The following is a 20,260-nucleotide window of genomic DNA, read 5'->3' on the forward strand; positions in this document are numbered from 1 at the left end:
TCATTAAACTAGAAATGTGCAAATGCCTTACAGTTAAACATTTACAGTTACTTTTTGTCTTTTATGCTTCGAAGTTCATAAAGGAGATGCTGGATGTTGATGCAAAGTGTAAATTAAACGTGTGCGTTACGTTTGCCGTCACAATCATGTCATACAAAAACAGTTTGTTCCACATCATGTACGAACTATAAGTAAATGTTAGTCATATAACATTTATTATGGTAATTCTTATGTTGTATAAATGAAGACCATTCCCGTTGTTTGTCCTCACTGTACAATATGACATCTCCAAAGCCTTAACACCCTTGCTGCACCTCAGAACCACATCAGAACATCAGCAGCATTCATCACGTTTGCCTTCGTGCCCTCCTTAAATGAAAATAAAGACACTGCTGCATTCACATATCTTACTGTACTCGTGTTCAGCACCAAATACCTGTGTACAATCATGTACAACTTCCTCTTGCTGTCTGCTGTACACGCACGCACAAGATTGTCATCGAGCACAGGAATGCGTCTTTGTTGTCGACTTCTGTATCCTAACTGTGACACATTTATGAACAACTGAAGTGAAAACTTTTGACTGCAGCTTCAAATTAAATAAATAAATATTACAACTGTCTACGGCACTCATGCTTCGCAGTTCCAGTCAGGGTAAATGTAGTGTTGTCCAAGTGAAATCTTATATGGTGTCTGATTGATGACATTCCTGTTGGATTTGTTTCCGTTGCCATTCAGACGTATTTAATTGTCTTTGTTCTTTATAGAATCATGGAAGACCTATTTGGTTCCCAAAAGGGATCCAGCCTTTCTCAACCCAAAGCTTAAATTATGTTTTTCTCCTTTGCAATGTAAAATCTTTTATTTCGAAGTGTTCGGTATTTTGATATAAATGTTTACTTTTCTCATCCCAGTTTTAAACAAGATGATTGCACATAATCACTGACAGAGTGTCACGGTTCTTGAAGAATGTGTTTTGTTTGTAACACAGCTGTAAGTTTGTTTTTGTTTATTTTGTTTGTTTGAGGAGGGGGGGGTGACCGGTGTTGTGTAAGAAACATTTGGAGTAACAGTTGATAACACTGTTGGACAGGAAAGCACTCAAAATACTTCTTATGCTGCACAGCCTGCCTTTGAAAACTGTCATGAGATACTATTAAATGAATGTAAATCAAAATTGTGTGCATGTGGTTTTTGTTTTTGTTTTTTAAATGATCGTCAAAACATTCAGTTCATGATGAAGTTGGTCCACCACGAGTTAAGTGTTATCTTTTGTACCTCTTAAATTTGATATATATAATTCTAGGTTATTAATAATATACCTCGGGCATAATGAAACATTACCTTGACCAACATAATAAGGGAGGCTAATGGGTTGGGTTTTGCTATACAATGAGGGCTTTACAATGATGACTCATTCCATACAAAAAAAAAAAATTTTTTTTACATAAATAATAATGATCACATCTTGCCTCATAAAGATCAACTGTTTTTTTTTTCTCTCTATTGAATTAGTTATGCTGTCTTTAACAATGGTCCCCTGGGTGTTCTCATATTTGCCTACATTTTTTGCTCTTCTGGATGTAGTTCATAAGAAGGGAGAACTGTTTGTTTATTTATGTATCTATTGGTTTATTTATTTTACCAAATGAACTAGTTGTGGTCATATGGTTAGACTATGGTTGAAGTACATTCTTCTTAAATGTAGGTCCTCCAATGCTTAGTGTGCAAAAAAGATTTATTTTCATCGGTTAGTGGACTGATTGTTGGTAAAAGAAATAAATACATTATTATATCTAAGGCATACTTTGGTCATCTACAGAAATGTCCAATTTGGGATTGCACGCTGTCTTAAATTTAATTTAATTTCTATTTAAACTCCGATCACATTCTTACACAACATGTTGACTTTATGCATTCACAAAAATGGCATCTTAGATGAATTTTTAAAAGTACTTTTTGTTTTGGTTATTTATATATTTTACTCAAATACATTGCTGCTACCTTATGTCATTGGGAATTTTAAACTAATTTTAAACTGTGTATATATAAAAATAAAAAAATAAAAAAACCACCCAGCACGCCCCTGCGGGCGGTTTATCCTTCAAGCTCGGGTCCTCTACCAGAGGCCTGGGAGCTTGAGGGTCATATATATGAATGTCTGGCACATGGCAATCCTTAAAGAAACAAACATGTGGTTTATTCTCATTGTTGTATTTGCATATATGACATATATATATATATATATATATATATATATATATATATATATATATATTTCTCTCTATCCATACATACACATATACACATTTTCAATAACCCCAGTAAGACCTCAAAGGATACACAACCTACAGATATATATACCCATACCAGCATACCCGTGCACCCGCGCACACATGAAAATATTGGACAAGGACACCCTATCAAATCTCTACCTCCTCCCTGTATCCTGCAAAAACCATATCCTTAAACCGCTTTTTAAACTGCGCCATGCTTGGACATTGCTTCATATCTTTACTTAGTCTGTTCCACAGCTTCACTCCACACACAGAGATGCAAAAACTTTTTAATGTTGTACGGACACAAGGATGTTTTAAATTCAATTCCCCCCTCAAATTGTATCCCCGTTCTCTTTTAGAAAACAGTTTGAATGAGTTTTACTTTACTCAAAAATGAAACACTTCTTGAAATTTTGTTATGTATATGATTTATATGAGACTTCCAGTTTAATTTATCATCTAAAATCACACCAAGAAACTTATGTTCAAGTACTCTTTCAATTTCCACACCATCTATATGAATCTGCACTTGTGCATTTCTAAGGGAATTCCCAAATAAGACTATTTTAGTTTTACTTAGATTTAGCGATAGTTTGTTCCTGTTAAACCATTTTTTAATTTTGCACATTTCTGAAGTAATTCTATCCAGCAGCTCCTTTAGATTCCCCCCAGAAAAAAATATTTGTGTTGTCTGCAAATAATACTAATTTTAATATATCAGATGCCTTACAAATATCATTTATATAAATAATAAATAATTTTGGACCCACTACAGAGCCTTGTGGAACACCACAAGCAATGTCCAAGCATGATGAGGAATGGACACCCAGCTTCACAAATTGTTTCCTGTCACTTAAATAATTTTTCACCCATTGCAGTACAACCCCCCTTATCCTGTACCGTTCCAGTTTATTAATTAATATGTCATGATTGATTGTGTCGAATGCTTTCTTGAGATGCAGAAATACTCCAGCTGCATACTGTTTCTGATCTATAGCATTCGTAATCTCCTCAATTGATTCGATTAATGCCAGAGATGTTGATATTTTTGATCTGAATCCATATTGACTGTCAGAGAGTAATTTATATTCATCTAAGAATTTGTCTAATCGTTTATTAAACAGGTTTTCTAGGATTTGGGATAATTGTGGAAGTAAAGAAACAGGCCTGTAATTTGTGAAATGGTGTCTGTCCCCAGTTTTATACAACAGCACAACTTTAGCTATTTTCATTTTGTTTGGAACTTTTCCCGTCTCAAATGATAAGTTGCAAATATATGTTAGAGGTCCTACAATTCTTTCTATGACCTTCTTGACGATTTTCATGTAAATATCATTACAATCAGTAGATGTTTTATATTTGCACATGTGTACAGTGTCAATTATTTCTTTTTCCTCCACTGCTGTGAGGAACATTGCTCTGCCCTATGCTTGTATTTCATAAGTGTAAAATGTATCCAGCTGATCCCTTACCAAAATTAGATATTGTGCAGAAGTCAAACAGCACATCATTGAGGATGATTCCAGTGCTTGGAGAGAGGAATCTGGAGCCAAATCTGTAAGTACAAAATGCTAAATGATCTACAACACATACAAGTAGAGACATTTTACAAAGCAGCTTCTAAAAATAATCTCTTAAACCTTTTCAATCTTTCAGTTTTAAAGGAAGACACATTTTTGATAGCTGCTTCCTAACAGTAAAACAGATTCATCCAGACACTGACATGTGGTTGATGTTGCTGGTGACAGACACAGCGGATCCATCTTCGGTCAGCACAGACACATGTGTGGTACCCATGCTCTCCAAATACGATGTGATGCCGTAATACTGAAGATCATGAGTATTGCTGATCAAGCTCCATATATTGTCTGCAAAGCTCTGTGATTGCAAAAACAAACGCATTAGAGAAAATAATGAGAGACAAAGACAAACAACAAATTAAAGCTGAATCTTAAAGAGATTTGAGTTCAAAAACCTCTGATACTTATTTGTTTAAAATTTTATGCCTTTTTCTAGTTTGAAATAACCATCAATTTAGTAATAATAATAATAATCATTTTTTGAAACCAGGAGCTTCACTTAAATATATTATCTATATTTAGTGTTTTGTGCTGGAATGTTGCTATTTTTACTCCAGTCAGATCTAAATACTGCTTCCACCACTGTTCAAGCCATAACTAAACCAGTTATTAAATTAAACAGCTCAGCTCAACACATTAAGATTTCAAGAAAATGTCAGTTTGTGATTTTGTGATTTCAAAGTGTACATGAGCAGCAGCTCAACAGTCTGTGTCTATTGGAACCTTTCATGATGTTGAGGATGAAGGTGAGGAGGGCTCCTCCTGCAGGGGGAAGAGGGAAGTACATCTGGTATTCTCCCAAAGACATATTCCACGCATCAGTCACTGTAACTTTACACGAGGCCGAGTCCTCCAGTGTGAGGTTTCCTCCTGAGCAAAAACAGTGAAACAAATGAATCTGTTGAGCAAAACTGAACACAACGCATCTTATAATCAATACTTTTAATTGATCCAGACAACTCACAGTGTAGCCTGTGAGGGATCATAGCAAATATTCACAGAGCCAATTGCTTTGTTTGTTTGTAGTTAGATCATTGTGCTTGGCAGACATAGAAAATGGTCAGAAAAGAGAGCAGGATGAAACCTGTCTGACAATACCTGCTTGCTGTATGTCAGTGATTAAATCCTTTTTTATTGTTCTGATGTAAAACACATCTGCCCCCTGCTCTGCAATCATCTCCAAAGTTTTTATCCAGCTTCTCAAATTTGACAAAATCATGGCTTTTAAGCAGGTTCCCAGTTATATATGAATAAAACGTCTTAAAAGACAAACATAGTGAGAGAAAACAATCATCATTTGATCCTCATATTTTTGAACTCACATTGTGGGTGTATTTCATACCGAAGCAACAGGGTTCTGTCATTTTTAACAGTCTCCGAGTTGTGTTGACCTTGGAGTTGAGAAATAGGGAATCCTTCTCTGGCTAATTTGATGGTCGGCTGAAAGAGGTCGGCCCACGGCAACTTCCCATAAAGCCTGTGTGGTTCTGCACTACCTCGAATTTCTCCAGGAACACCAATCAATTTACTATCTGATCAGATGAATAATGGATAGTGCTGGAAGGTAACGCATACATCTGCTCGTGTTTTGAGTATACTCTAATGTCCTGTCCTCGTATAATTAAACTTCAACTGATTTCTAACCTACTACATCACAAGGAAACACTGTACTTTTTAAATGCTGTGTCCATTTATAACTAGTATGTTAGAGATAAATATTTAGTTTTATTAGTTTTACATTTATTTATTTGTTTTGCTATATTTACATATTTGCACTTTTCCTGGTTTAGCTAAGTTTTCAAGATATGATATAGTTGCCTTCCTTTGTATTTATGCAGGCCTACATGTAAGGATGAAGGAAATAACTCAGGGATCTATACATAAGCAGTCTCTGGTACTACTAAAATTAGAATTAGTAGCATTTTTTTTCAGTGAGTTTCTTACCGTTCATTTCTAAGATTTTAGAAAAGGTTGTGGCTAAGCAGCTTATAGCTGTTCTAGATGAATACAGCATTCCGCGCGGCCGGCCTCCTGAACTGCTCAGTCGTCAGCAGAGTGAAGCTGACCCCCCACCCACTTGAAACGTAAAGGCAAATAGGCGGAGCGGTTAGTGCTACGTTTGTGCAGATTTGTGCAGGTAAAATTAGCGTTTGTGCTGCTACGGTTTCCGAGATATTAAACTTTATTTTATAGGTCATTCAAAGGTCACCATCCCCCCAGACTGCTCCAAAACAGGCCAAAATGGTCTACTTTTTTAGTGCTACGTTTGTGCTGGTTTGTGCAGGTAAAATTAGCGTTTGTGCTGCTACAGTATCTGAGATATTAAAAGTTATATTTTTTGCTGATGACATCACCATCCCCCCAGACTGCTCCAAAACAAACCAAAATGGTCTACTTTTTTAGTGCTACGTTTGTGCTGGTTTGTGCAGGTAAAATTAGCGTTTGTGCTGCTTCTGTTTTAAAGATATTAATGAAAATGTAAAGGTCAACCAGCCCCCCCACATTACCCAAATCCAACAAAAGTGGTATCAAACGTTTGTGCTACGTTTGTGCTGGTTTGTGCTGCAAAGATTTTCGTTTGTGCTGCTATCATTTTAAAGATATTAATAACAATTTCTAGAGGTCATCAGAGGTCAACCAGCCCCCCCACATTAATTAAATCAAACAAAATGGGTGTCAATCAACTGTGCTACGTTTGTGCTGGTTTGTGCTGCTAAAATTTTCGTTTGTGCTGCTTCTGTTTTAAAGATATTAATGAAAATGTAAAGGTCAAAAGGTCAACCAGCCCCCCCACATTACCCAAATCCAACAAAAGTGGTATCAAACGTTTGTGCTACGTTTGTGCTGGTTTGTGCTGCAGAAATTTTTGTTTGTGCCGTTATTATTTTAAAGATATTAACAAAAATTTCTAGAGGTCAACCAGCCCCCCCATATTAATGGAATCAAACAAAATGGATGTCAAACGTTTGTGCTGGTTTGTGCTGCAAAAATGTTTGTTTGTGCTGCTAACATTTTAAAATGTTTAATAAAATAACGTCTTGATGCGTGCTTAATCATCCAGGTAAGTAAATCCCAAAAGGTTGATTCTGTTCATCTGGACATTTTCAGTTGGAGAAACGTTTCGTCACTCATCCAAGTGACTTCTTCAGTCTCAGCTGACTGCAGGTTTCCCCAACCTTATAAACACCCGTGAGTGAAGTTGCCCCCCCTACCTTCTTCAAATCGAACAAAATTGATGTCAAACATTTGTCCTGCAAATTATTTTGTTTGTGCAGGTTATGTTTCCCTAATTTTATAAACAGTACATGTACAGTGGAGAGAGATGTTACATCTGTCTTCACTTGCATCCCAGTCATAGAAGCGTTGGAGGTCGTTCATAAGAGATTACAGGATCATCCCAACCTCAGCAACAGGACCACTCTCAGCACTGATCAGTTGTGTTTGCTTTTGGAACTGTCTTAATTCCACCTATTTTGCATAAGGGTCAGTACAGGCAGAAATCTAGGTGTGCCATGGGTTCCCACAGGCCCCTGGTCAAAGTCACCAAACCAGTTCGTAAGCAGGTACAGGTGTGGCCAGAAGGGTCCTCAGAGGCACTGCTTTTCCACCACAGGCCGCCACACACGACAACACCACAGACTTTCAGGAATATACAGAAACTGTCACTGCCTACATCCCAAAATGCATCGATGATGTCACAGAGACCAGGACTATCACTGTCTGGGCCAATCAGAAACCATGGCTCACAGGTCAGGTTTAAATGCTTCTAAAGTTGAAAAATGCAAGCCTTCAGAGCCGGGAATTAGGTGAGTCTAAGAACAGCAAGGGCAAACCTGTCACGTGGCATCAGCTACAGCAAAGCTTCAGCGACAGCAGAGATACTTGGAGGCAGTGGCAAGGAATACAAACCATCACAGACTACAAGCCCACTCTACAGACCGTGGTGACACAATCCCCAGACAGTGTGTGGAGATCTCTCCACCATCATTACTGAACCCAAGAAGTCATCTATCTCCTGCTTTAAGGACTACCGTCCTGTCAAACTCACCTCCATCATTATTAAGTTAAGTGCTTTGAACGGTTAGTCATGCATCAAATCAAATTATTGCTTTCCCCCAACCTGGATCCATTTCAGTTCGCATACCGGTCAAAACGCTCAACCGATGATGGAATTTCAACTGCCCCTCACTCAGCCCTCACACATCTGAACACTAGAGACTCATATGTCAGAGTGCTGTTCATAGACTTCAGTTCAGCATTCAACACCATCATTCCCCAGCAACTCATTCACAAACTGGATCTGCTGGGGATCAGCACCTTGCTGTATAACGGGCTGCTAGATTTCTTGACAGGAAGACAGCAGACAGTACGGGTCAACAGCAACACCTTCAGCCCAAGAACACGGAATACGGGGGCTCCCCAAGGATGTGTGTTGAGCTCCCTTCTCTTCACTCTGCTGACCCACGACGAGATCTACTACAGGGGTGAAGTTAACCATCTGCCAGAGTGGTACAGCAACAACAACCTGTCCCTGAATGTGGAGAAGACCAACAGTGACTCTACTTCCTCTGCAAACTGAGAAGCACAAGAGATTCAACCCCCATTATGAGCACCTTTTACAGAGGCACAGTTGAGAGTATCCTCACCAGCTGCATCACTGTGTGGTATGACTCCTGCATTGGGTTCTGCAGGAAAAAATGACAACGGGTAGTGAGAGCAGCCGAGAGCATTGTGGGGACCTCTCTTGCCTCCCTCCCCAGGAGATCTACTGCACCTGCCTCATCTGGAAGGTCGTCTCCATTACAGGTGACTCCACTCATCCCTTCAACAGCGTCTTCAGTTTGCTGCCATCAGGAAGGATACTGAAGAGCCTCCAGGGCAGAACCAGCAGACTGCGAGACAGCTTCGTCCATCGGGCTGTCAGGATGCTGACCATCTCTGGATCGAGAAGGGGGGCCCAAGGGTACATCTTTCGCCATCCTACAATGCTGTGATTGTAGCCATTCCCCACTTTCTGTGAATGGTACTCACTGCCATTGATCAATAGGCTTTGATTAGTTGTCATTGATCAGTGGTCATAAGAATTTGCATACTAACAATCATGGAATTAACCCCCCGGCACATTGTTCATTCAGTGGCGCTAGTTTCCTTCACTATGCAAATGTACTGTTTATAAGGTTGGGGAAACCTGCAGTCAGCTGAGACTGAAGAAGTCACTTGGATGAGTGACGAAACGTTTCTCCAACTGAAAATGTCCAGATGAACAGAATCAACCTTTTGGGATTTACTTACCTGGATGATTAAGCACGCATCAAGACGTTATTTTATTAAACATTTTAAAATGTTAGCAGCACAAACAAACATTTTTGCAGCACAAACCAGCACAAACGTTTGACATCCATTTTGTTTGATTCCATTAATATGGGGGGGCTGGTTGACCTCTAGAAATTTTTGTTAATATCTTTAAAATAATAACGGCACAAACAAAAATTTCTGCAGCACAAACCAGCACAAACGTAGCACAAACGTTTGATACCACTTTTGTTGGATTTGGGTAATGTGGGGGGGCTGGTTGACCTTTTGACCTTTACATTTTCATTAATATCTTTAAAACAGAAGCAGCACAAACGAAAATTTTAGCAGCACAAACCAGCACAAACGTAGCACAGTTGATTGACACCCATTTTGTTTGATTTAATTAATGTGGGGGGGCTGGTTGACCTCTGATGACCTCTAGAAATTGTTATTAATATCTTTAAAATGATAGCAGCACAAACGAAAATCTTTGCAGCACAAACCAGCACAAACGTAGCACAAACGTTTGATACCACTTTTGTTGGATTTGGGTAATGTGGGGGGGCTGGTTGACCTTTACATTTTCATTAATATCTTTAAAACAGAAGCAGCACAAACGCTAATTTTACCTGCACAAATCAGCACAAACGTAGCACTAAAAAAGTAGACCATTTTGGCCCGTTTTGGAGCAGTCTGGGGGGATGGTGACCTTTGAATGACCTATAAAATAAAGTTTAATATCTCGGAAACCGTAGCAGCACGAACGCTAATTTTACCTGCACAAATCAGCACAAACGTAGCACTAAAAAAGTAGACCATTTTGGTTTGTTTTGGAGCAGTCTGGGGGGATGGTGACCTTTGAATGACCTATAAAATAAAGTTTAATATCTCGGAAACCGTAGCAGCACGAACGCTAATTTTACCTGCACAAATCTGCACAAACGTAGCACTAACCGCTCCGCCTATTTGCCTTTACGTTTCAAGTGGGTGGGGGGTCAGCTTCACTCTGCTTCAGTAGTCTCCTTCGCCGCCGCCGCTGCCTTCCGCGCGGCCGGCCTCCTGAACTGCTCAGTCGTCCCCTTCGCCGCCGCCGTTGCCTTCCGCGCGGCCGGCCTCCGGACCAGCTCTGTCACCTGTGCCACCCGCCCGGTCGGCCCCCCGACCGTGTGACCCGTGAACTTTTGTGCCGGTGGGCTCTGGGTCGGCCCCCTGAACTTTATTTGAACTATGGTCTTGTGCTCCTGTGTTTTCTGTTGCTCGTTTTTGTTTTCTGTTCCGAGCCCTCCGTCCTGGGCCCCCGCCGCCCGCCCTGGGTTGTTTTCTGTTTGGTTTTTGTTTTCCTGTGTTTGGGCTGTCTGGAGCCAGCCCTTATGGGGGGGGTGATGTCATGGTCCTGGGCCATGTTGGCCCAGTATTCTTAGTTTTCTTGTATGTTTGTATTTTGTTCCCTATTTAGGCCATGTTTCCTGAGTCGCCCTGTTATGTTGTTCCCTGTGTGCTTTCCCTTTGTGACTCTCACCCCCTGTGTGCCCCTCTATGTATTCATGAGCCCTTGTCCCCTTTCGTGTTTTATTCCATGTTTTCCCCAGCCTGTTATGTCTGTGTTCTCCCCGTGCTCTCTCCTCCTGTCTGAACCTCTGTGTACTTCCTGTTTGACTCTGCCCGTCTCCCGTCAGTGTTATGTTCACCCCGCCCTGTCTCGTTATGGTTATCTGTGTCAGCTGTGTTCCCCGTGTGTTCCCACTTTCCTCGTTAACCCTCTGTGTATTTCTGTCTGCGTCTTCCTCTGTTCGGCGTCGCGTTCTCCCTCATGTTGTGTGTGTTCCTCCCTGTGTTTCTTGGCGAGCTTTGTATTTAGTTTTCCCAGTTTAGTTTTGTATTTCCTACGTTCTGCCTCTCCAGCATTAAAGCTGTAATTTTTGAGTTCATCCCCGTGTCTGTGAGTTTTGCATTTTGGGTCCTCCTCCTGCCTGCCACACAACGAATCATGACAACCCATCCATTCAATTGAATTTGTTTTGAAGTCTTTTTCTGCTTTGATTGAGCTTGAAAGTCAAAAACACCACCAACAAAAAACTTTTAAAACTGCTTTTTGTTTCCTTTTTTCCTTTGAAGAAATCCTGAGCAGGAGGAACCAAACAGCTAAGAGCATCTTGACCACAGTGGGGGAAAAGGTGTGCACTGAGGATGATTTTGAAATATTAACTTTGTTGTCACTGCTGAGTTTTGGACACAGGAGTGTGTTTAAAATGTGTGCATCTTCAGTGGTGTTCAGGGAACCTGACATAATAGTTTTTGACATGTTTAAATATTTTGTGAGGTTCATCTCTGTCCTCTGTTGTGTGTGTAGGATATCTTATGGCTGAAGTCCGGCTGACTGTCGCTGGGAAGCTATTGGTGAACGACTCTGCATCTCTATCTGAATATGGGCTCAAGCCCTCGTGTGTGGTGCAGATGGTGGTGAAGGTCCACAGAGGCTGACAGAGACCAGCAATATGATACATCCAAAGGACAAAATGCATCATCTTTGCTAACTGGCACTGAACTGTGTCGTCTTTGATCTTTGGTTTTCTTTTACACTTAAACATACAGCTCAATGAAGCATTAAATGTAAGCGACTGTATAACTTACTTGTTATAATAGTCTTACAGAGTAGGCCTTGAGATGGAGAGGATAGATGCAGCTTCAGTAAAAGACATTTTCAGGGAAAGAACATTTTCCAATTCCTCTTTGGAAATTTGAATATTGTGAAAAATGACTTGAAAAAACATGTTTTTAATAAGGCTTTGAGCTAAATGTGGAAAAATGTTGCTACTAATTCCAGCATCATTCAGTTTACAAACGGCGTCCCATTGAATAACTGGAATCCCCCCTCCCCCATTTTCACATAATGTGAAGCCATCCAGTGGGATGGTTCACATTTTTGAAACTCCTGATATTGCATGAAATCCCTTTATGCACACTTTGACTACAAGGGGTAGCCGACAAGCATTAAAAAAGGATAATTTTTTTAAAAATGGGAAGAGCAACCAAATTATAACATAACATTAAAGTGAGCATGTGCTACACACCTCCTGCATGAATCAATAAATTCAGATATATTTAATCAGTGATGCAAAATCTTACAAAACATGCTTTGGTTTTGTCGAGTGGACTCTTGCTGCCTTTAGCAGAGAGTGCTAATTCTGGGACTGGTGGATGCTTACAGCACACAGTATATGAAGAAAACTATAAAGATGTTTACATACAGCCTATAAACATGGAGTGATGGTAATACAACCACAAATTTGTTTCACAGCTGAAATTAATCAGATAAAAAAACCCCATTATTTTTTAATGCTGTGCCACTGGTATTCTATTTGTACTTGTCTAGATTTATACTTCTCTACACCTCTTTAGATGCTGTATTGCTTTAAAACATTGATGTGAAGATACCAGTGCCCATTCTGCTGGTTAAAAAAATAAGAAGGTAATCTTTAAATACACCAAATGTTCAGGTACATCCTGAAGGGTGCAATATTCCACACAGGCAGGAGGGGTCACTGTTTGAAAACAGTTGCAGGTCAGCTAAAGTACATACAATGGCATAACACTGCAAATCAGGGATACTGGTTAAATGACCATAGGGAGATTTTAAATGGAAAAAACTAACAAAAGATCAAAATACATATGTACATATTACTCACAAATCATATCAAGTTTGAACTCTTTTTTTTTAGGGAACAGAAGTCAAATTAACCATGGGTTCAATCTGGTTACAAAAAGCTTTCTTCACATTAATAAATACATTACTCATACGTCACCTGCATGTGGGTAAATCCTAGAGTCATACAGGAAGCAGCGGAGCCAGCTTCCTAGGCCTATACTGATATGTGTGTGAGCACATAGTTCCTGACAGTTATTTTGTATCCGTAATCATAATGCAACAATCAAAAAGAGAGGTGTTTGGATAAACTGTTATTTATTTTCAGGCTGTTTTTTCAAGATCCAGTGCATTTAACAGTGCATTGAAACATTTGATGCTGTGACGCAAAATTACCTAAACACCAATGAAAGGGTAATCAGAAACTTACAAAGTAGCCAGTAATCCTGGTGATGACTCGTGTGAACTTAAATCTTCTAGAAAAATATATGTGACCCTATGACTTGTCATAGGATGCCATTTTAGCCTGCAGCCTGAAAATAGAGCATAAAATGTAAATCATGGATGGAAGGTTACATCGGACACCAAAAAGCATGTATTCATGCACCGCAGACGAGCTTTTCTACACTTCACCCAGACAAGCTGTATTTAAAACCACTAATGTCAGAACCAGTCATAACGTACTGCATGTAATGTGCCTAACACAGATCATCTCCTGTCTTTTGCCATGTGTGTGAAAGGGCCACAATGTCTAGCGTTCATGACAGAAAATGGCATCACACCAATCTTATATTTACCAAATTACATTCAATCTATAATTTTTGAGAAGGTTCATGACATGTAGGTAAAATATTTTCCTCTACAAAACTCTAAATGTCCTTTGGCATCTTTGCTTTTTTTTAAAAAATTAGCATACATCTTTAAATTAAATCAAAAGTAAGAAATATATGAAACTGATGTTAACGAGGCAGCTAGTGACTAGCTGAATAAAAAAAGTGCTGATGAGTCTTTGTGGTCACATGAGGCTCAGCTGAAGGAGATGGTGAGGAAAAGGTAACGGAAGGAGAGATGATGCAGAAAGGCACAGAGTAGGTTTCCTCCATTGTGTCTTCACTCCTGCAGTTTGAACTGGAAAGAACTGGTGCTCCATTTGGTTGTGTCACAGTCAAGCATGGTGCGCTCTGTGAAGATCACATTCCCTTCTGCATCTATCAGGATAATTGTATTGGTTCTGAATGGATAACAATACAGAGAAGAAAACAATTGTAAATTTAATATCTAATAAGTATGACAGTGGTTATGAAAAGTCACTTTTCAGACACTGTTTGCCGCTGCCCTGCTAAATGATGTTTTGATAGCTTTGGAAAGGACTAACCCTCTGACCTTTTGGCTACAAGAGAGTGTCTGTACCCAATAATCCAGTGTTTCATTGCTGTGGAGGATTGATTACACTGGGGATTTTTTGTGTGTGCCAAGAGTTCACTGTTCTGTGATATTGCTGTCTAGCACAGTAGTGTAGGTGGAGTTTGGGTGCCCCCTCGAATCCAAGAAATATATTATTATTTGAGGTCTGTCAATTCAAAGCTGCTTTTTACCTGTCCATTTGGAGACAGTAAAAACTAATATTCTTAAAATTCTATTCCTAAAATTAAAATCACAATTCAATTTCAAGTTAATAATATACAATCTTTTGATTTGACTAAAGCAGAACAATATTTAAAGAAATTTAAAAGGCCTTCTGGGTTTTGTTTGTTTGTTTGTTTGTTTTTTTGCTGTATTATGCTTTTAAAAACATCAATATCCACAGTCAGATTACAACAAAAACAAACAAGAAGCACTCTGAGAGCGCAAATTGTATTCAATTCAATTCAATTTTATTTATATAGCGCCAAATCACAACAAAAGTCGCCTCAAGGTGCTTCATAGATATAGAGAAAACCCCAACAATCATATGACCCCCTATGAGCAAGCACTTTGGCGACAGTGGGAAGGAAAAACTCCCTTTTAACAGGAAGAAACCTCTGACAGAACCAGGCTCAGGGAGGGGCGGGGCCATCTGCTGCGACCGGTTGGGCTGAGAGAAGGAAGACAGGATAAAAGATTGTATTTTATCTCTATTAATATTCATTGCAGATGCAGATATGGAAAGCTGGAGTCTGTGTCGGGATCACCAAGTAGCTGTTCCTGGTTCTTGGTTCTCCGGCTGTTGTACCTGTGTAGTTGGTGCACTGTCCCACAACATCACTCATGCTCAAGATTTACACAGGGCCAGATACCTACATTCAAGCTACCTTCTCGTAACAGCACAGTGATACAGAATTTTAGGATTTGTTTTAATAATGCACAAAAGTATTACAACTTAACTCTTAAAAATGTTAATCAAGAAACTGGGTTTTATGACGTGCAGCATGTCATAGCACGTAAAGCACGTGCAGTGCTTTAATTTGCTTCTCTTGCTATCTATGCATTTTTTCTCAGTAGCCGATTTCTGATACCTTCACAGGTGTTGAATAAACAAATGTTTGACCCTCACACAGAGCGGCTGTGCACGTCAAATAATGAGAAGTGCCACAACTTCCAATGTGTTAATAATGGACTGGATTTATATAGCGCTTTTCAAGGCACCCAAAGCGCTTTACAATGCCACTATTCAGTCACTGGTGAAGGCAACTACGGTTGTAGCCACAGCTGCCCTGGGGCAGACTGACAGAAGCGAGGCTGCCATATCGCGCCATCACCAGTAGGCGGTAAAGGGTAAAGTGTCTTGCCCAAGGACACAACGACCAGGACAGAGAGCCCAGGGATCGAACCGGCAACCTTCCGGTTACAGATGTGCTTCCCAACTCCCTGAGCCACAGTTGCCCTCAACTTCACTTGCAGCACAGGTGGTGGACTTTAAAGAAGGGTAACAAGATTGAATACACGGTTGTGCAACAATGCTGATGAAGTGAAGAAGCTTCTCGGATGAGAGGTGAAACGTCTTCAAGCAACTTAAAGAAGTCCAGACGCTTTTCTTTACAAGCTCCTTTGACTACGATGACCTGAATGACTGAGAACCTTCACAGACAACAATGCTGATTCTGTAGTTTATTGTATGACACCGTTATGTTTCCTTTACATGAACTGTGGGCAGTAGTAGCACTGATGTTGGTCGCTATGGTATTTGTAACTGTGGGTGTTCCTGTAGGGCTACGCGTGAGAATTCACAAATGTGCTGTTGCAACTTCCTCAAAAGCTGCAGTTGCTGCAGCCTCTGAGAAATGCTCACAGATTGATAGGTATGTTATGGAGCCTCGCAAGGCACATTGAAGAAAAAAAATTTGAACATGTATTTTGCGAGATGAAGATAGTGCTCAGTGGAAGGGGAAACACTCGTGGCTAGGTGTACTTTGATCTGGTGGTCTTTGTTGCATTCATTAACAACCAGCTGCAGTACTCTGTACAGCTTTACAGGTATTGATGGAAGCATGATAAATGCAAAGAAAAAAACTCTCAAGATCTTGCAAAACATTTGTGGGATCTTGCAAAAGTAAGTTTTGACAGAATTTGTTCTGTTTAGTGTGGTGCACAATAGCAATTTTCTAAGATCACACTTTAGCAATAAATTGACTTTGTGAAGTCCTTTATCATTCTTATTGTCATGGGCATATCCTATTATCTTTTTTCTATACATTAGATTTTATTTGTTGTCCCGTATACCAATTTGTCATTCTTTGTGAAATGCAGATGCATAAAACAGTTCTATGCAAAACATGCATGCTACTTTCATGCTGCACATTCTACAACAAACACTTATTTTGTGTGCATTTGTCTCTTTCAAACAGGTGCCGGTCCTCACCTCTGCAGTGCTGCCGTCTCCTGTAGCGCTGCATGGTTCTAAGCTAAGTTTCCTTTCCTTTTTCTGTTCTCTTAGATTTGTCCTCAGGTTGGAAGTGTCTGTGTTGTGCAGCTGGTCTGGTCTGTCTCTAGACAGTTCAGGCTGCACCCACTAGTTAAATGGTGGAGGCTCACAGCGACATACTCAACACAGAAGTTTCTGAACTCTGCATGAGGGTTTCTCCGACGAAGTGAGGGCCGTGAGGCACAGCTCCCCGTCTCCCGGTGACCCTGCTAGGTCCACCTTCTTAGGGAAACCCTCTGCAGAGGAGCTGACAGAGCCAGGAACTTGTGAGTTGTGTGTGTCCACTCAGGCATCATTCATGCTTGTTCTGTAGGCAGTTCCTGTCAGAAGGAGGAGGCGCAGCAGGAGCATCGGGGGGCGGAAGACGGTGCCTCAGTGCCTCTCTCCTTCTGACATTGTTAAAGAAAACACAACAAACTTATAATTATTTAGATATTTACATGTAGGTAAGGTCCTCAAGTTCTGTATAACCACTTTTTCCTCTCTCTGTGTTTGTTTCTCGTTCGTTGTTGTGTGTGTTTGTGTGCATTTGTCTCTTTCAAACAGGTGCCGGTCCTCACCTCTGCAGTGCTGCCGTCTCCTGTAGCGCTGCATGGTTCTAAGCTAAGTTTCCTTTCCTTTTTCTGTTCTCTTAGATTTGTCCTCAGGTTTGAAGTGTCTGTGTTGTGCAGCTGGTCTGGTCTGTCGCTATAACGCGGCCTCGCTGTTTCGCACATTTTTTTTGTGCAAGTTTGCATGCTTTTTTTTTTTTTTGCGCACAGCGCTTTGTGTTCTGCGTCCTGATTGGCTTCAGACTATTGTTGCAGTACAGAATCGCTGATTCATTGATTCATTAATGATTCATTGATGTTGAATTATCTCTCAGCTGCTCTGTTCTCATGTGCTGGACCTGAAAACACGGTTTGATCTTTGGTTTCTGTAATACTGGACTTATTTGTCTACGAAGGTTTGAGCTTTGAGAGCTTAAACAGGAGAGAAACGTGTGAAAATGTTCATGTCGGTCTGAGTGTATAAAGTGTGTAGTGACGGGTTTTACAGCCTTAAAACATTGATAATAACTGTGAAAAATAAAGTTGGCTACTTCAGATTTCACCAATCGCAGGTTATTTTTAGAACGTAACTCCCGCGATAAACGAGGGAGCGCTGTTTACAGATACTGAGAAGTATAAAATCTGAATCCTTTCTCTCGTTTGCTCTGAGGCGCGGGGGGGAAATATCGACAAGTCGATCAACATCATCTACAGATACATTCGACATCTCGAAAAATGTAAATTGCCACTTGATTCGTCCATTTGGTTGAAAAACCCGACTGTGAACAAGGAGCGAATATCACACCGGAAACTAAGCGCTATGCGCCGGAAGTAGCATATGCTAAGGCGCACACAGGTCTAAGTTATAGGTCTAAGTTCCCCATAATGCACTGGGTGTTTCGTCTTCACTCAACATGTGTTAGTAGACCTCTCTGCATTCAGCCCGTCTGCCCCTCATCTATCGATGGATGTTTGTTAGAGGCTTTGGTTCCCACTGTCGCTCACAGACGGTCACCTAATGTTTCCCTGTGTAACTGCAGGGTCTTTGCCTTATAACATAGAAGTAGCTTGAGGTAACTGTTGTTATGATTTGATGCTGTGTGTGTGTAATAAAGCTCCCTTACTGACAGTGGGTCACCACAGCTTGTAGCTCCATGTATTTGATGTGGCACGTTTGCCCTCGCTGACACAACCCTAAAGGGATTTGTGTGTATGAATAAAGTTTATTGTTCATACAGTTCATTGCCGTATGTCTATGAAAGGCTGAATGAGGGTTGTAGCTCCCTCAGCAGCTGTGGAGCGATGGCTCGTGGTCACCTGATTCAGCCCTGGAGATGTGGTTGGTTAGACACGCTGCTTTAGTTGGACACTACAAACCACACTCACCTGTTTACACAAACACATACACACCTTTTGTGTTACAACCACCTTGTTACACTCAAACACCAGATGATGCATCTGAGCCAACTAAGGATTCACTGAGACTGAAGCTCGAGATCATAAGAATTTGAGGCTCAGCTGATACAGTATCATAGGACAATCCAACCATTGTATGTCAAGAGACTATAGGCAGTAAAAGCTCCATCTGGAGGAGGAACGACGTGGTTCAGAGCGTTGCCTCCTGCAGCTGGTGACATGTTCAGATTTCAGCTCTGTCGGTTAGAAAGTCTGTTTTTGTTTTTCATCTGTGTGTTGCTCTTTCATCCTTTTGTTCTTCCTCTTTCTTGCATCAAGCTGGCTGACTTCACCACTGATGAGGTAACCATGAGCAGTAAGCCTCGTGTCGCTCACAGTTACATTTAACATAGTGCGATAAACACACTCAGTCATCCTCTCAGGTACATCCTCTAAAGGTTCACATAACAGACAAACAGGATAATAAAAATAATCTGGTTCTCTGCAGCATCCTCAGATGAACAACACACAACATTATTAGACGTCTCAGTATTTGTTACACTGAACACAAATATAAACACAACACTTTTGTTTCCATGAGCTGAACCGGATCCTGACTGGTTTTGCAACATGTGTGTCATTGTGCTACACATGTACGGCATATTTCAGAGTGGCCTTTTATTGTGGGCAGTCTCAGACACACCTGTGCAATATTCATGCTGTCTAATCAGCACCTTGACATGCCACACCTCACAGGTGTGGCATGTTAGACTACTTTTAATTAACTGCTTCAGCCCACTTACAATGAAAATGTAACAAAAAATCTTGTTCCTGACCTGTGCAGTATGTTAACACTATTGGAAGTAAAAATAACTCTAATTTTGAAAACACAACTTTCTTTCTTTCTTTTTTTTTTAAATAAAGCTCTGACTTGTATTATGAGTCTGTGGTCTGGGAGAGAGTCTGTAACTCTGTCTGCAAAATACAGGATATAATGACCAATGTTGGGCAATTAATTATATAGTTACTTCTTCAAAAAAGTAACCGAGTTATGCAAACAAAGTTTTTTGCAGCTGTTTACCTAAAAATGTAGCCAAGGTGTTTTTTAATTAAACATTTCAAACTATTTACAGAACAATCAGCTGTTCTGCATCAAATCCGATGCCACACAAATTATTTGTGCCACTCCAAAAAATAATTTGTGTCCACTATGAGATGAAGGAGAACAACAGCCTGATACCTGCAGGACAACAGCAGATGTATCACTGCTGTAACACCTGTAACATTCAGCAGTCGCCTCATTGTTCTGACACACACAACAAAACTGCTGACTACACTACACACTCACTACATAAGATTTGCGCTAAACGTCGCAAATCTCTCACATCTCCAAGCACCGCCGTCACTCCTAAAACTTCCTCCCGTTTCTAACCCTTGCCATATAATTTTTGATTGGTCCACATGGTACATTTTTCCACCAATAGGAAAGGGTGGTGGGGTGTTGTTTTTGCTCACAGGCTTTCGAGCGTTTTCCTTATAAAACGGCGTTTTCACCGTTTCTTCCCGCAGTAAATATAAACAACGACAGTATTCAGGAAGAAAACCAAACATTGCAGATATTTTTATCATAACTCTGG

The 20,260-nt window shown here is 40.3% G+C and overlaps 1 long non-coding RNA gene across 1 annotated transcript; it reads left to right on the forward strand.

The window, feature by feature from the left end:
* The first annotated feature begins 5,920 nt into the window (after positions 1-5,920).
* On the forward strand, positions 5,921-6,543 carry LOC146656783 (uncharacterized). The gene is made up of 2 exons (XR_014914208.1): positions 5,921-5,996; positions 6,144-6,543. It is a non-coding gene; the product is annotated as an uncharacterized LOC146656783 (long non-coding RNA).
* The last annotated feature ends 13,717 nt before the right edge of the window (positions 6,544-20,260 follow it).

Source organism: Rhamphochromis longiceps, linkage group LG12 (assembly GCF_057381845.1).
Source record: "Rhamphochromis longiceps isolate RC_006_pf linkage group LG12, R_longiceps_female_GT1.1, whole genome shotgun sequence".
NCBI classification, from domain to species: domain Eukaryota; kingdom Metazoa; phylum Chordata; class Actinopteri; order Cichliformes; family Cichlidae; genus Rhamphochromis; species Rhamphochromis longiceps.